Raw genomic sequence first — 18,762 nt, forward strand, 5'->3', positions numbered from 1 at the left:
TTGGACAATGGACACATATATGGGCGAACGTTTTAAAGTAATGGGCGCAGAGAGACCCAAAGGAGAAACTTTTAAAAGTGAACCCTTGTTTTGTGCGAGGAAAAGCGTAGGCATTCGGTGGAGAGATAGGCTGATCAATCACGGAGCCTACCCCTTCTATCCCGCCCAGCGCGGCCGGCGGCGTGAAAACAAACGGTTGCTAGGCAACGCGCGGGCAGGGCGATGAGCGGGGCGCGGGGCGGGAGCTCCCACACGACCCGCTACCGCATCAGTGGGCCCCACGTATGTATGACACACAACTTCACTCACTTATTCTCTAAATACACAGAGCAGCTAGCGAAAGAACACTCCATCAAAGCGAATACATACTCTAGCTATTAAAATAAAATTTTCCTCGTCCTTTCGTGTATCTACGCATAAATTACATTGTATTATTTTTTTTATTAATTGGGTTTAGTTAGTGGCAAGTATTTTAAGTCCGGATTTTCAGCAAACAAGAACACAACTTTTAAAACTATCTTTTACAGTTGGTTTTTGCAGTTAAAGAACATTAACATTTTTTTCCAGATTTATTATGCCAGACAGTAAAAAGTTACATTATATTTAATCTGTATTCTAAATAAGTTGTTTGTAGTTGTAATTGAGAAAAGAAGTAGAGATTCGCGGTGCGGGCTGGGGATGCGGTCCGCGGGATGCGGGGTGCTAGGCGCGGGGTGGAGTACGCAGGGCGGCGGTGATCCATCATCCCTCACTGACCGCTGCCCCCACTATCCCCCCTTTCTTATTTTTCACTTTCTCTACATATTTTAACGAGAAAAACTTTCTGTTCAGCTTAAGTATTGCTTTTAAAATATGTACTAAATGTTTTTAGGCCTATCGATTTGTTTTATATTAATTATAGTAGTAAAATGTTTTTTTTTTATATAATGAAAGTATATCTACTATAAAATCTGGTACGTGTTTATGAGATAATGGCGAATTGTTATCAATATATTTAAGAAAAATATATATACGCGATTTTGCAATCTTACTTTTGCATCATCAATGGTTCAAGTATCACAACAACATTTAATGACTCAATTCATCAGAATTCCCTCAACATTAGATACTGACTTCTCAACCTGGCGTTTTAAAAAATATTTATAACCAATAAATTGATGGAATATCTTTCCAAATTCAAATAATGTTACTAAAATAATGTAAATAGAAAAAAAAAATATGTGCAAAATGATTATATAATATAAAAAGAAAGTATGTCCATATTATATTGTAATGTATATTTGGGAATGCACGTCTCAAATTCGTTGCGATGTGATGTGCGCAGCATCTCGGTGTCTATAATAAATGAACGATTGGGGGGACGCTGGCCATCGGCAGTCCCTCCCTCAATCAATATGATGGACTCGCGAGGGGACGATCGCTCACTGATTTTTTCCCTCGCTGACAGGGCAGCGGCAGCGGCCATGGGCGCGGGAGGACGTTTTTGCGCCCTCCGTACGCTACAGAAGGGATCGAGCAATTAATAAGTGCGGTGGTCGAAACTGGTGCCAGTTTCCGCTCGCAACAACTAGGGTCACCATACTTTTTTTACTGAAATATTAGTCAATTATTTTCTTTATTAACTTGACTAAGTTTTAAGATATGATTATAACTATATATTATAGTTAACTACAATTGTCGAATGGCAGATTCGACTAAGATCACGAGATCTAAATGTTTCCATAAATCTAAACTGTCTCCATATTATTATGTGATAAACGGCTAACCTCCAGTAATGGAGAGGCATTGGAAGAAGAAGAAACGCTAAAATCAGAATTCTTTGTCATGATCATTGTAAAAATGTAAACAATGTGTGGTTTTCTTTATAGTATATAACACTCATATTAATGAGTGAAATGCACCATGAGGCCATATTCTCGTCCAATTATTGACGACACTTATTGACAAGCGTGGTCAGTATAATTTAGTTTTGACAGAGAATGACAAAACGGTGTAAAACTAGCTATAATAGTGCCATAGTTATATAAGTCTAATTTATTACAACGTTGTTTATTGTTTAATATAATAATTGCTACAGTTTACGTTCATAAATCTTTTCATATGTTCTGTTAATTCTCACAGAAAGCTGGTCACCCTAGTGTGAACGTATTATCTACTATCGAACACTCCTTTTTCTTGTTTACCTGATAACCTTTTATCGCCTTTGCTTTTCCCTACACCACACCACGTTGTGATAGATGTATAAACGTGTTAGCAGTAAACGAAGCCACCGAATGTAGGTATACGTATGTGGTATAGTTTGAATTCGTATATGACGCTAGAGACTTCGTGAAGATTCTATTTCATTTGTTTCTTTGAAAATAACTTTATAAACATAAATAAAAAGCTTTATTCTACTATTGTAATTATTCGCTGAAATACAGTTATTTTTATTTGTAATATAAATGAGGTACAAAGTAATTAAAAAGCAATTATACTAGCTCGTCTAAAACTTATACATTCATTAAAAAAAAATTAAAAGTACTTCAAGAAAATCTCTGAAAAACATCTCGCAGTTTCAAACATCCAAATCTTAATCTAAGTTTAAAATTTCTTCGGAAATCGGCGAATTTCGCACTAAGTCATTAAAGTATAAAAACTTCGGTCATTTCTGTTGGCGCTGCTTAAAAGCCTTTTTAGGCTGAGAAAAGTAATCTTTCATTAGGGTGGGGAGGAGCTAAAACGGAAGTTCTCTTTGAAAGGAAAATTACACGTCGCCTGTTCTGTACTGCGAACATTGAGGGAGATGGATTTTAATTACGTCAAACAAAGTTGTCTGGAAACTTGCCGCTGCTCCCCCCGCTGCCGGCGCTCGCCTTGATAGCATTAATATCACTCCGGCTGTATCAATCAGCGACTCGTTATATATCTCTAATGATCATATCCGTATCCAGTTTTATATACGAATATTTTTTGCAAAGCATTCAATGAACTTGTTAAGAGTACTAATTGCGTAACGCTTACAAATTATGCATTTATTGATGAATTGATTATTCATTATTATTTCAGATGTTTTTGTATCTTATACAAGTTGGCTCAATACCAAGGACATAAAAAACCTGTCTCCAATATCGCTTTATTTAAAAATACTCTACATATTTTCCCGCTCTTAAGTTATTGGTTAATATTAAGATTTTGATAAGGAAGAGGTTCATTGTCGGTGCACCTCAAAAGTCTGACCATTCCAATATTCCCAATAATACAATCAGTAGCGTGGAGCGGTAGAGACAATAAATCAGGCGCACCTCCAGCTCCTGGGAATGTAGCGCGGACGGCGTCGGAGTTAATCACGGCTCGTCGCATTAATTTGATTAGGGTTAGTGGGCGCGGGCCTATCAATCCACCGCATTAGCATGCCCGCATCCATTTCCAGGGCTACCTTTGCTTTGCTATTACTTCATTACGTCTGTACTGTACTGCTCCGGCGGCAACTTCACTATTAACTAGCTTCGGACGATTGTTTGGATATTCTCTTATTTGTATCTCTTATTTAACATGAATTTATTTAATAGAGTTGTAATAAAGCGTTTCTGATTTTCTGATATTAATAAAAATGCTCCTGATTTATGTATAATTCCTTATATCTAGGTTTCTATGATAAATAATGGTAATTGTTTTTAAACGTAGAAGTAGTTACGGTATTTAATAATTAAATTTGTATTACCGTCTTGAAAAATGTGTAAAGCTAAACTTTATAGATACTAAATACAACATAGATACTATAGTAAAAACCTCCACATGCGTCGTATCTATTACACAGTTTATTGCCGTCTCGGCAGCCCTGGCGGCTTGTAAACAGTAATTTCGACCGATTCGTGCTGACCACTTTTAGGTCAATTAGGCAAAGTCGCGCCCGCGCTGCCTACAACTAATCAGGGCCGCGCCAAACTTTATGCCGTGTTAATTTGACTAATGCGCCTCGAAGCGGATTACTCTGCGATAACATGGCTGCCGTGTAACAGCGGCTCATCGGCCAAGTCATTGTAACGTGATATTAATTACCTATTTTGTGTATGTCAATATAGACAACGAATTAAGTCATTTGGAGGAAACATAACTTTCAACTGGAATAAGAAAATTACTACATTGTCTTTCTTGATAACTTGCATAGAAAGTGTCGGAGATCTATTATGAAAATTCCAGTCGCTGCGCCGCATTTCCATTCGGGCCCATTCTCAGTCATCCGTTTCCTCATTCATCATCAATATGGTTAATTAAATTATATTTTGAAGAAATGTCTGCTTATATTGATTAAAATAAACACATGCAAATTTTCACTAATGAGGCAAAAGTGATTAATCATTGGTGGACTATGTAAGCATTACAAAACACGGCAATTAATAAATGAACTTGCTATAAATTGCGAAATCGGACGGCCTAGGTGTCGTGTCGGGGGGCAATTAGGTCGTCCTACTTAACCAATTAGAAGTGAAACAATCGCCCTCATAGAGTCCGCTTTCTGAATACGCCCCTATCTTTCAAACTAGTGCTTTTTGTACACCGCTTTATCACACATTATATTTTAAAAGGATCATTACTGTATTACACAAAAAAGGAAATATCATAGGAAAGTTTTATAATTCGAATGTATAGGGGACAATTTTGTGTATCGTGTTATTGTCCTGCTGGGAGCTACATGTCGTGTTCTTCGTACATAAGTTATTTGGTTTAGTGGAAATTAACAAGCGCTCGGTCGGTCGTTATTCAGTTTTGTTCGTAACGTACAAATTAAAGTAATTTAAAAGAATATCCCTTTTATTGTCAGTCCGATAAGTTAGGGTGTGATATGAATACAACTTTTTTAATTTGAAATATGATAACTGAATTTATGTAATGTGTTGAATTGACGCAGTTCTTGGTAGCGTCGTATGCTCATGGCAAGAGAAAGTTACTTATCATTTTACTTTCGTTTCTTGAACTTTCAGTATAGAAAATATCGTAATTACGAAGCAAAGACAATATCAGTTGTACACAAGGAAAATCTTGTATTATGTTTGGTAAGCCGTATTAAGTAGAGTCTACGCTGTGGTCGCTTGTACGCGTTTATCTTTGATACCGTGCGTGACAAATCTCGCGAAATCTACAACATACGTAAAGCTAATATCAATTTTGCATTGTAATTTTATTACATTAATACTTGAAGCAAAAACTTTGTACCCCTTTTTAAGGAAATTACGTATATGGATTGCGCGAACATAAGCGTGAAATTTGACACAGTTAATGATTATTATATTAATACGTGAAGCGAATAGTTTGTAACCTTTTTAAAGGAAATTGCACGAACCGTAAAAGACACACTTAAAGTTATAGTCTAGAAGTGCATGTTTTTAATTTTTAAAAATCTTTGATTACGAATTATTGTTGAAGTAAGCGATCACTAATAATAATTTAATTATTTTGTAACTTTAATGGGTGTTTTAATTTAAAATGCGGTTATATTTGAAATTACTATGAGATTAACAAGGATCCAATTTGAATAACATTATTTCCATTAGAAAAACAGCGATAATTTGTAAACGCACCAGCAATTGATTGTACAGTCCCGCACGACGTAGGATATTTAAATTAACTTCGACGCATCCGCAAATACAATATTATATTTTATATTTTCAAAAACGTACTCTCGTTCGTTTATGATTTGACTATATTAAGTACTAATGTGGAATAAATATTTAAAGCTACAAAAAATTTATAGCCGCACCTTTTCTGGGATTTATTTTTGATTTTTGCATTTATGTACTTACTTCCTTTAGTATAAATTTCGTATGCGAAAACACTAACCGACTGCTCGTGTTACGTTTAAAAAGATATCAGAGCGGTATTTAGTATTATTACTCCTTTTAGTTATTCGTGTAGTGTCTTATATTCAATTAATGTAATGTATTTAAAGTATTTTGTATTCGACTGTACTGTCTATACATAGGGCAGTTGCTTTCAATTGGTAGGAAGGGTGAAGGGCAGAGGAAGGGAGAGTGCATTTAATTCATTTGTAGCAGCGCGTTGTATGCGGGATCATTTTATGTCCACCCATCGGACAGCGCAACACACTGGTTACTATTGCACTGTTCTTTCTCATACTAAATGCAATTGAAAACATCTACCATATAAACATACATTGTAACTTTTTCACTGTTTTTGTTTAATATAATCACTGAAATGTCTTGTGCACGTTAATTTCCTTACGTTGTTATTTTTTTAATTTACTTAATGTTGTATACTTAAATAGCTACAGATAAAAAATTGTTTATGACCGAATAAGTAATGTAAATAAAAATAAATTGTAGTATGCCCCGCCTCGCTTGCCATTGGCTGCTTAACCCTTCTCCATACGAAAGGGTTATTATTAGAGCCCTTCACATGCGCGCACGCAGCCCGCCGCATCGGGAGCTCGTCTTTTACGTTTTTTAGAAGCCATTATGTTTTTTACCGCCTCGACCCGCGTTTTGATTGGATGAAAGGGTTACGGTATAAATAAATCGGATGTCTACGCCGTCAACTACATAGGCGGCGCTGCGAAGTAAAGGGTTGGGTCATTGTATATAATATACCCGCCTCGGTCGGATAGTGATGGATGGTATATTTTGCCATGTTTATCATAAACATGTATTCGTTGATTTCTACTATATTATTAATTTAAAAACGTAAATTCTATAGATTAAAATGTTTTATAAGACAACCTGAGATATTTTGATAAACTAGTTTTGGTTTGTGATAAAAAAGTTTGCAAAATCTTTTTAATTTAGCCCAGAATTGTATCCAACAAATTATTGGTTCTTGTTAAGTTGATAAAGTGTCACACGAGACGTGACCATCTACGTGTTTTATACAAATAATATTATGAAATGTTACAAGGATTTTACAATTTGCACAAAGTTTCGAGGGTCGAAAGTAATCTGATGACTTTTAAAATTAACTTTTGTTGGTTCGAAGCTTTCGTTTGTCGTAAAACAGGCGCGTGGCGAGATACGTGCCTGTGGCGATTGCTGCAGGATTACTGACACACCTTGCCACATTTCATTACGATTCTAAAGCCTGTCAACGTGGTTGTAACAACGCCGCTTACATCTCCATATAAAAGGATTAGGTTTTATAACAATTCAAGTTTAACACGTTAAGCTATACGATAACAGTTGAGTGCCGCATACCTTTTCTTAACGTGAGGTAAATTATTATGTCAAGTCAAAGATATTACGGATCATTTCGTGATACTTTTGTAGCTTAAAAATTACTTTCGTAACTTAACATACTATTTAAGTATACGAATAATCTAAGTATATGCCATACAATTTTATCGACTAAGTACATATTCTTCTGTCATTCCAATTGGGTAAAGAATATCAGTCCATTAATATTGCACAAAACAAAACGAGTAATATCTTTTGTTTTTCTAAAATGGTTAAATATTGAAGGTAGACAAAGTCGGGACAGGCAAACAAACCGAAAGAATTTATCTCTACAAATCTCTAAATAGAAAATATAAAATATTTAGTAGCTGCCAGAGCAACCCTAATATTTTAAAGTTCTTTGAGATGTTAGACGTATCTTGCGGCAGCTCCATAAATTATCTATTACAGAGGTTCACTTGACGTGCTCACAATAGCCTAATAATTCTGACTTTGTACAAGTTGAATGCGGTCTCCGTTGCTACAAAGCATACGTTTCGGACTCGACGCAGCGTAGGTAGAACCCTTCCCCACCTGCATTCCCACGACGCCGATTACGTAGAAAGTGCAACCGTGTATCGGACAGATTGAAAAAAATTGCGCAAATAAAATTTTGCTGTCAAACATTTAAATTTTTATCCAAAAGGGACGATGTTTATTGTTGATGAGAGGATGACTCGATATTGTTGCGTGGGAAAAGAGAAATTATCAGGCGCGTATTGCATTTGAATAACGTTTTTGTTAACTTGAATTAATGCAAGTGTGCATTACAATTTTGTGCAACATACATTTTCATACCTGTGTAAAGTTGAAGTCCAAATGGAGTTACATTTTTTTGTCTCACTTTTGTTGTTTATGTTTATTGTAATTTGTAAGACGTTTAATACAACTCCCAAATAATATAATGTTAGATATTTAGATCTTTATCTAGTTTTCGCTTGCGAGACCGACCGCACAAAATTAAAAACAAACTTAATTAGTAGCCAGTGCGTTCTTTCACACTATGTTCTCTATGCAAAAGAGCAAGATCCTATTAGCTGTTCTGGAGATATAATATGAATATGATGATCGCAGACGGATTATCAGCTGTTATGGAAAGTGTACGTTCTTTCTTTTTATCCTCTATCTGGGACCTAATTTAGATTGGTTGATAACTTTACTAACAAATACTACTTTATGTGACTGTAGGCTATTTCTATTTTTTTATTAAGTAAGTTTATCACGAGAAACGATATTTAAGTAAGGGCAAATAGCGCAGTATTGTATTTGACCGTGAGATAATCCCAGAAGCTATAGCAAGGATATCAGTGCGTACAATATGTAGAATCTGAAGGATGAAAGGCGGCAGCGCCCACGTGTTTGTACTTAGTTCGATATCGTTCGTCAGTCAATGGCTCATTTGATCCGCAGAGCCACAAAAACTGCGAGGAAGGTCAGTGCTACGAAGTGAAACTGGGCCTAGTTCTCGAATTGCATCGACCCTTTCACTCTCGTCTTATACCTGCGCTTTTTACTCTCTTCCCGGAATCATTCGTGTTAGGATCGATAACGTTGATGCTCAAACTGTGATAAATGTTATAAAATCATCTGTTTTGTCGTCCTTTATCGTTTATCTACCCAATAACACTCTTAATTACACCCTTTACAAATATATTTGTTTATTTAATTTAACTTTCTCTTCAATAATATTAAACTGAATTATTGTTCGAAAATTGTATGTCAATTATAACTTAATCATAAAAGAAAGTGTTTATTTTTAATAAATAAATGAAACATACAAGTTATTAAAAATGTCGTGTCAAATTCTTTGGTAAACATGCAAAATAATTACAATAAATTTTGCAGTCACGATAGTTTGAGCACCACTGCGCTATGCAGCAATAGGCAACAATGTTTTGCAAATTCTTTCAGAAAGGATCCTAAAATAAATCAAATGTATATGGGGCAGTCACAAAAAGCGGGTTAATTACTCCTCTTCGGACTTATTCCATGAAAGGATCACAACTTTTTTAAATTATAAATGACACTGTAACATTCAAAAATATAATAACCAACTTTGCAATAAAAATATTTCTCATATTTTGAGTAAAAAGCATTTTTTCCTGTAACTTTTTAAAAATTAGTCACCTTAAATTAATGTTTAAAGTTTTTTTAATGTTAAAATTTAACATTTTCACGATCTAAGCAAAGTTGCGTGTTTTCCCACTATATTTATCTATACTGAGATGTAAGACTTCAACTATTTAAAATTAATAACATTGAACTATTGATGTTTATTAGCTATTTTTGAATGCATTTAGATATTTTTTATCGTAATTCATTTACAATACTTTACTTTCAATTCAAAGATTTATTTTTAAATTCAGGTAAATGATTTCGCATCGTATTTTTGATCAACTATTTTGTGCTTTATGGAGTAGAAGATATGGTTGAAATTGTAACTCATAAGGATTGTATAATTTTTTTTAATGTAAATCGATATCGCAGTTTCGATCATTTATAACTCGAATTCGACGCGCAAACAAAGCGGATGGAAAAAAAAAGTATAGGAATGCAAGACGGTGGTGAAACGGAGCGTTATTGCAACACTTGCACTTTCGTTTGATCTCATCCCGATCAACCTTTATGGATATTACTGAATTTTAATGAATAGAATTTATTACCTAGTTAAAGTGATTCGAAGAAGGACAGTACAGTATCGATGAGTGCTATCTCTTCTAGTTTATATACACATAGACTTTATTAAGCCGCTAATGTATATCCAAATCATCGAAGGAAGCTCTGGGACTTTTTCAACATTTTCTTATGACAACATTTAAGGCCCAATTCGTTGTTTATGCTCACCATAAACAGTAATTTGGACAGTACAACAGCTTTAAATAAATAAAGTTAGGCGCTCATATCTTGACGCATAAATTGGCATCTCCCCTACAAAGCTACTAAGAAACCAATCTAAAATATAAATACCTAAAGTAGATTCAAAGCAAAATTTGTAAGGAAATAAATAAGGGTAAAGCACACGGTCCGCATAATCTTTGATTGCTACAAAAGTATCGAGGCACGTTTGTCGGTGTGTGTATTGAATAGTCTGTAGACGGATGATTTCACACTCTAGTGGATTGAAGTGCCTTGTAAACTACCGCTCTGCTGCACAACTAGACCACAGAGAATTGGAGGACTCTATTGCGAATTTTTTAGGCCGATGATTGATACATATGTAGATCGGTTTCATTTGTTTACGCATATTTCATCGGCTACTATATACACTGTCCGATGTGAAAATTTTTACATCAGAATAGTTTTCAGGCCTATTTGAGATACGGTCAAACAATTAATATGAACTTGACATTTTATTCATACAATATTATATAAAATTCTCGTGTCACAATTTTCGTTCCCATACTCCTCCGAAAGGGCTTGACCGATTCTCATGAAATTTTGTGAGCATATTGAGTAGGTCTGAGAATCGGCCAACATCTATTTTTAATCCCGCGCGGACGGAGTCGCGGGTGACAGCTAGTAATATTATAAATTTAAATACGAGGCAATGGTAATTTGTTTTGTTTAAAAGGTAACTATATACAAGATGTCCTATATTTCATATAACCTAAAGTGAAGCTAAGTCGGAATAGCTGCACAAGGAAACAATAGTTATATAACCACAGACAAAAAATATTAATATGTAACATTTCTGGCGGCATGCGTTGTACAATAAAGCGTTGCAAATGTAGGTAAGAAGGTTATAATCGAAGCTAAAGTGGGTTAAGCAAAAAGCGGCACATGTTTTGTTATAAAAAAATCCTTTAGGAGCGTAATCTGCACGTGTGCGCGCTCTTCAGTGCGGCCGAGCAAAACTTTCCGCGCGCGATTCTCTCTAAATATCGAGATAACCTCAAAAATTACATCTTATATATAAAATTCTTGTGTCACTATGTTAAATACCATACCATACCATACCGAAGCGGCTTGACACATTTTTATCAAATTTAATATGCATATTCAGTAGGTCTGAGAATCGGCTAATCGGGCGCGGATGGAGTCGCGGACGAGAGCTAATTTCATATTATATTGTAACTAAAACAGTTCCTAGTGAAATTATGTGATCTCTTTTTGTAATTTGACAAGCACTGGACGATTGGATTGTAACACATATCAATAGCTAATGTAACTTTCAGCGTAAATTGCAAATTTGATTTATTTATTTATTAATCTTTAAAATGGACTAGGCGAGAACTTATATTTCTGTAATTCCCAATAAAATAACTATCAAAACCACCTAATAACAAAATGTAAGAAAACAAGAAAAAGAAAAATATAACATAAGACAAAAATGTCAAAGAATGCTAAAGTCCTTCCTGAGAGGGTAAACTAGACAGAGCGGAATCAGGGGCACGCAAAAAAAGTCGGCTGTATAGTTTTTGTTTATAATTACACATCCATGGAAGTGGAGAGATGGCTCGCATATGGACGCTTGAGAGACCTCGCGGAAAAATATTCTCTTTGTGCAATAATAACAGGGCTGACACAATCGACTGCTTGAATGTAATAATATATAATAACGTATATAAATGTAATACATAACTTCTGTACAAATCTTAAATATAAAAAAAAAACATAAAAAGGGATTTTTTTCATATCAGAATCTGTATACTTTTTCAGTTTTAAATCTAAACAAGTAAATTAGTACGATCCTTGAACATTTTATAAGAGAAATGTTCAGATCACTTAATTTAATCTACCTTATTTTAAATTCAAAAACCAAAGTTCAAGTTCAACTTACAGTTTTAAGCGAACAGCGATGTCAGTCTTTCTTATGATAAAGTATATTAAAAATAGTTAAGGACAAAGATTATGTTTATAAGTGTAAACTACTGTGTTATCATTTATTTCTATTTCTCCAAAACAGCGCTGTCCAGCCCTGAGCGTATAGGACACGGGTCCCACGGTAGTAACGTGAGCCTCAGTCCGCGGCTTCCGTCCGGCTTTTAGCGCCGCGTCTCATCGGTCACCGCTCACCCCCCGCCACCCCGCTACCCATCCCGCCTCATACCATGCCACCTACCCACTACAGCCTCTACACATATCATGTTCACACCTAAAATCACAACCGTTCACACTAAGTGTATCACGAAATGTACCATATAACATATGAATTTTAAATAACTTTTTTATTTGAACACTAATGATGATATAAGTAAGGAGAGGTTATTAAAACAATAGTTATCTTTAACAATATTATTATAGTTACCGACGAAACTTAATAGGTGAAAAGCTATTGATAAACTGAAAAAATAGCAAATTTCTTAGTTGCACAAGTTTAATTTATAAATCATAAATCAATTAAATTTCATATTCATAGCGCTTAACGCCATTTTAAATCTTTAAGAGCGATTGAAAGCGAAAGTCGGTAAGTAGTAGATAAAGAAGATCCTTTGTGCGGCGCGGCGCGGTGGAGGCAAGCAGAGGCGCTGCGGAGGCGCCTCTGGAAGTCATTAATATTAATTAGGCGCGCCGTGGCCGGACTCAATGCACAGCCTCTTTGCTTCTGACTCGCTGCTAAAATTAATTACTCGCAATCTTTATGTTCCAATTATAAAGGCCTTCGCAACAAATTAAATCTGTCCGGCGCAGGTTTCTTTCGAGAGAGGTTTCACTCTCTTTGTGGAATTGATAAATGTTCCCGGCGAAATGTTCTTTGAGCTCGGCCAAATGTAGATATTCCAATTAATACTTTAATTTACGAGGAGCGGCAACAAAGAGCGCTTAAAATATCGCTCCAACAATTATTGCAACGTCTCTTATTTTTAAATGGAGGCTTGTAATTGTATGTTATTTGCAACCGGCGGTTACTAAATATAAAAGCGAAATTTGTGAATGATCAGCTTTTGCATAAGTACGCGACTTCCGCGTTCGACGAGCAAAAAGTAAAATTCGATAGGAAAAAACTAGCAGATTTCGCTTTCATCCACAGGCAAAATATTTAACGGCCGTAACCGGATATCTCGGAGTCGATGGAAACAATGAAAGAAACCACCAACGTGTTATTATGTGGAACCAACATTTAATAAATGCGTTTTTTATTTAGCGTGGATTTTGGTTATCCATTAATTCGTGGTCGCAAAAAACGCCGCACCGCTGCCGTACCCACGCCGCTGTAATATTTGAATAGTTAGGTGGCGCACTCATTGTTGTGGGAAGATGCGGAAATAGGATATTTTTCTTTCGAGTAATATAATATTCCAGCATTATGTTGACCGGCCGCAAAAAGTTTACATTGCAAAATAATTGCACAATCACACTTCAAATCTTATTTCTTGCAAATTAAGGTATTTCTTGTTTCATATACGTATTAACAAATATTGCTAATATTAATTAAGCTTAATTTATGTTTCAGCATAATTACAATAGCATATTAATTTCATGGTATATAGAATAAAAAAATGCAGGTAATGTAAACGTAAATGAATGTGACCAAATTCAATCGATTTTTGTTTGATTGACGTAGGTGTGGGCATACAGCGTATACAATGATAAATCGCTTTTAAATGCTCTTTTACGGCCACTGTATTGTGTACATTTCGGATTAAATGTCAAACTTAGGAAGATGCAGTGGCACATTTATTACGCTGCTATTAATTCTTAAGCCGTGAAAACACATCAGAAATATTTGCTCTTGTCATTACTCCTATGCCATCTTTACAAAAAATTATGTCAATGTGTAAAACTATTTATTATTTGTAATTGTATACAAATTTAGAAATTAACTGAAAATATAGGATATCTTACTAATATTATATTCTAATAATATAAGCGAATGTTTAGATGGATGGTTGGATGGATGGATGGGTGGATGGATGGGTGGATGTTTGTTTGAAGGTATCTCCAGAACGGCTAGACCGATCTCGATGAAATTTGACATACATATAGAACACAGTGTCGAAGAACACATAGGCTACGAATTATCTTTTTTTTTAAATTCCACGTACACAGAGTCGCGGGCGACTGCTAGTCTGTAATAAGACAGAAACTTCTGATTTATGGTGTTTTATGTTCGAACTTAAGAAATCCGGTAATCTGACTGAACTTATATATGTTTCCAACTACTTAGAAAATCATCGATTTTTAACGAAAGTATTATCTCTATTAATATAATGATTTCATTGATTATGTTGATTATAGCAAGTTTCGTGGAATTAAAAACCTTCATAGATTTATTGCTATACAATTGAAATCAAGAAATGCGGCGATACGATCGTGAGAGCGTTGCTTCTATGATATAGTTAAAAACGCACTGAATATTTTTTTATAAACAGGTATAAAATAAGAGATAGATTAAAAAACATAATCAATTTCCTGTCAGCAACTGACCACGCACAAGTGGCTGAAGAGCCTTACTGTGACTACGTAAGATTAATGAATTTAAAATTATGTGAATTCGTATTAAATTGGAATTGGACCTTGCGGATCGGAAGTATGGAGAACTTTGAATGATGCAATTTGCAATGGATTTATTTGCGATGGATCGCAAAAAAATGATGGGTTCGCAAACTGTCCCGCAGCTGTCCGTCTGATGGACGAGAGTAATCCGATCAATATTTTTTTGTCTATTGTGCATTTTTATCTATGCAATTGTAGCACCTCAATCTAATATATTTGATGCTAGTACCAAGCTTAAAGCTTAAAGTTTGTAAACATTCATAAAAAAGTTATATTTGATAAATAAAATTAAATTTAAATTTAAAAGGTGTGACGTCTTTTTGAGTAATCAGGGTAAGCATAGATAACAATCGGCTTTTCACCAAGCATAGGCCCAAAGTTCGTTCGACTTTGTAGTCACTTTAATCAAAACTTATTATTATCGGCGACTACAAATTTATATGATGATAAAAACATTAAAATAACAACTTTGTAAAAATTCAATGGAGAACTAAAACTATTTGTGAACCAAAAGTGTCATTATTAAAAACTATAAGAACAAATTTGAGTACTACTCGATAATAATAAAGCTACAATCAAATTTTACTACAGTTTTCGAGGAATACTTATCGTTATTGGCTGTTTATTTCGGGTGATTTTCGTACCTTAGTATTTTAGTGACGTTGTATTCTTGATTGAACATAGAAAGAAAGGTTGTTTGTAAGAAGCTAGGAGAGGTTTGAGAGTTGTCAGCGGCAGAGACGAGGGCAACAAAGGTCGGCTGTCCGCCGTTCTTGCCGTCAAACTATCGGAAAGGATTTGCTGTGTCCGCGACTTAGCGGTCATACACACTGGATTTAAAATGCTGACTTAAGTTGATTATTATAAAACAGAAAGATTTATATTTTTATATGTGACGAATAAACTCAAAAATTACTGGTCTGATTACACAAATCCTTTTGACATTTGAAAGTTAAATTATCACTGAATAACATAGGCTATATTTGTTACTACATTTTTTTTTAAAGTCGATCGGACGAATTCGCGAGCAAAGGGTAATAAAGTTTTATAAAGTTAAAATGTATAGTGTTTAATATAGCAAAATATTGGCATTTATAGGTGCTATATTAACCAGCAGACTCAGCTCTTAGGTTTACGTTAATATCTTTTTCGGATAAGATTATCCGTCATTAATTTTAATGATTAACTATTTTTAACGATGTAAAATTTTCATAACAATCAGAGCATTTATTGTAATTTAAATGATGAAATGTAAGCTAAATTGAAAATCCGAGGGTTAATTTTCTGTGCAGTGTGTAAAGGACCTTAGCACCACAGGGTGTAAATTGCTTCAACGCGCTAAGAAAAACAGGAGTATTATAGTTTTTCTCTTAAAAATGGCACACCTAGTAATAACAGAAACTTCTTTACTGATTTTTTAATACTTGGTTTTTTGTTATTTCTTAGTTATATTATGGATCTAATCTATGTATTATAATATCTATGTAAATTGAATATCAATAAATATTTTTCCTTTAACAAAAAAATAACTGTATCGAAGACCAATGTCCTCAACACGTGCTGTGTTAAAAAAATAAACTGCGACCTTTTATAAAATCATATTCTTTACGAACAAAACTTATATTATTTGAATAATTCAACTGTCTATAAAAGTGACACCTGGTCTTTTTTGTCCTTCGATGGCCATGGTCAAAAATTGAACTATAGATATTGCCCATTTTTTTCACTGGATTACCGTTACTTCTTGCTCTATGGGTCACTTTTTATCAAGCTTTTTATTAAAAAAAACGACATGTGCTCGACAAATTATGCATCTCGTCGCGTCACAATGGCGTGTGTCTGGCAGTGGATCGACGGCACGAGTGCCTGCGTATTGTATTAAAAAAAATAAAAAGTGATTTCTATGTCACACCGAGGGCATAGGCTAGCGCCATGCGGCTTTCTTACCGCAAAGAATATTTGATGACCCATTAGATTAGGGTAAATTTAATAGTTCTATTATATTGTTTATTATAATTTAAGACATATTAAATTCTTATTAGCATTTACAAATCACTCTCATTTGTGTATGATAGATAAATATTTATACAGTGTATATTAAAAATATTTTGTTTACTCAAAGATCAATAATTATATGTCAACATTAAAGGGCTATCGCTATCGTTGTGATCACAAGGCGTAGAAATGAATGTGCTTTTTTTTTTAATTTAACACTACATTTCTGTACTAGCTGTATCCACAACTCCATTTGCCGCAAAATTAAAAAAAAAACTTAATTGATAGCCTATGTGATCTTCCAAACTATATTTTAGATATATGCCACATTTCAGCGAGATTCATGCATCCAAATATTCCTATATATAATATTATGTTTTGAAAGATCTTACATGTAAAGACAACATAATTCTGTTTAAAATTTTGAAATCTCTATCCTTTACTCTTTCTAAACTGAGTCGAAATTCAAATCCTGCATAGAGTAAATAAATTCCGAGCGTTCAGGTTTTTCACGTTCATTGAAGAATCTGTAACCAAATGAAGGATTGACATGAACATCAACAACACCGTCATAATCTCTGTCTTCAAGGTTATCTATCCAATCCCATTCATACGATCAATAATAACAGATAAGAAACAGGACACGTCCCTTGTTTGCGCCGGACAAAGAGTCCAAACGCTAAACTTATCTGAGGTTTGCATAGGGATGACGAGAAAAAAAAATGATTTCGTTGTTATTTTAGAATTTGTGCAAGACGTTTGACGTAGGATTCCTTATCCCTACGTCGCGTATTTGATACAAAAGGTGACAGCTCGGGAAGGGGGCAAGGACGGCGATCATAAAGCACAAAGAGGCCGAGACATCTTCAATGGAGCAAGGAAGGAGTGATCGAGCGTCCTGCCGCGTCCACCCCGTTGCTCGCTCGCCGGCCATTGCGACATCCGTTATTCCTTCATCTTTGATATCCTATTAATCCTTTTATATCTCTGTGTTAGAAGATGTATTGGTGTACGATAAATACATTAGAAGCTAGTTTTTTTAATGTAGCATATATTTAATCAAATGAAATTTACATTAAGATTATACATATCTTTTTACGAAGTAAATTTTTTTTATCGTACTTTTTACGAATAACAAATATAATTTTGTTGGCATCCTATATTGTCCACTTTTATACAAAATGAAAGCAGTAAAGTGAAATAAATACGCAAGAGTGACTTTTATCGAGACATGGCCGCAGTACTGAGCCAGGTTACCTAAATTCTTTGTTTTTACGTACATACGAGGTTATAAACGAGCCTAATGTTCGGCTGGGAGAAAACGTAAATCCCGGTTTAGGGTTGAAATAAAAAGAGGAGATCTTTTAGTGGAATAGTGTGGGATATAACTCACATTTATGCGAGCGTCCGACAGCGCGTATCGAGTCGCCTTCGTCGTCGCCGGCCAGTTCACAAGGACAATTCTCTCCAACAGAAAAAAGGAATTATTCATCACACCCGGAAGGGGAGAGTCCGTGACGCAAGCGGAGAAATAGCCACCCGCTTTTTACCTATTGTCACATATCCGTTTGGTAAATTATCATATTGAACTGTATTTTATATTAAATAAGGTTTATTTTGATAAGTTATCCATTGTTAGTTAAGTTGTTTTAAATCAAGCCGAGGGTCCAGTTGACTGTTGTCGTTGCAGAATCAAAAGTTTAAACGGCCGCTTGTAACAAAGGCCGTTCCCGTTCGGACGCGGCCGGGAATAAATATTCAATGCGAATCCTTTGGAAGCGATATTTCATACGATATTCTATCAGTATTGTCTCCACTCTCACCTGCGATCGACCGGAACGATACTCGTATAAAAGGCTAACATATTTGTAAGATAATGCTTTATTTGCCATCGCTCCCAGAAAATAAAAAAGAAGTATTAATATTTTCTCACGCAATACAAAAGCGAACATTGATGAAGATTATTGATCTAATTAAAATGTATTCACTATAATAAATGTCGAACCAACGAATATACAGAAATAAAACTAGTTTTAATTACAAGTTTTTGAGTAAATTTTTAGGGAAAAAGTTAGTAATTAACAAACGGTTTACATTATAACGGTTCACTATAGACGTGTCAATCTGA

This window comes from Papilio xuthus, unplaced genomic scaffold, assembly GCF_000836235.2.
Source record: "Papilio xuthus unplaced genomic scaffold, Pxut_1.1 DF826115.1, whole genome shotgun sequence".
NCBI classification, from domain to species: Eukaryota; Metazoa; Arthropoda; class Insecta; order Lepidoptera; family Papilionidae; genus Papilio; species Papilio xuthus.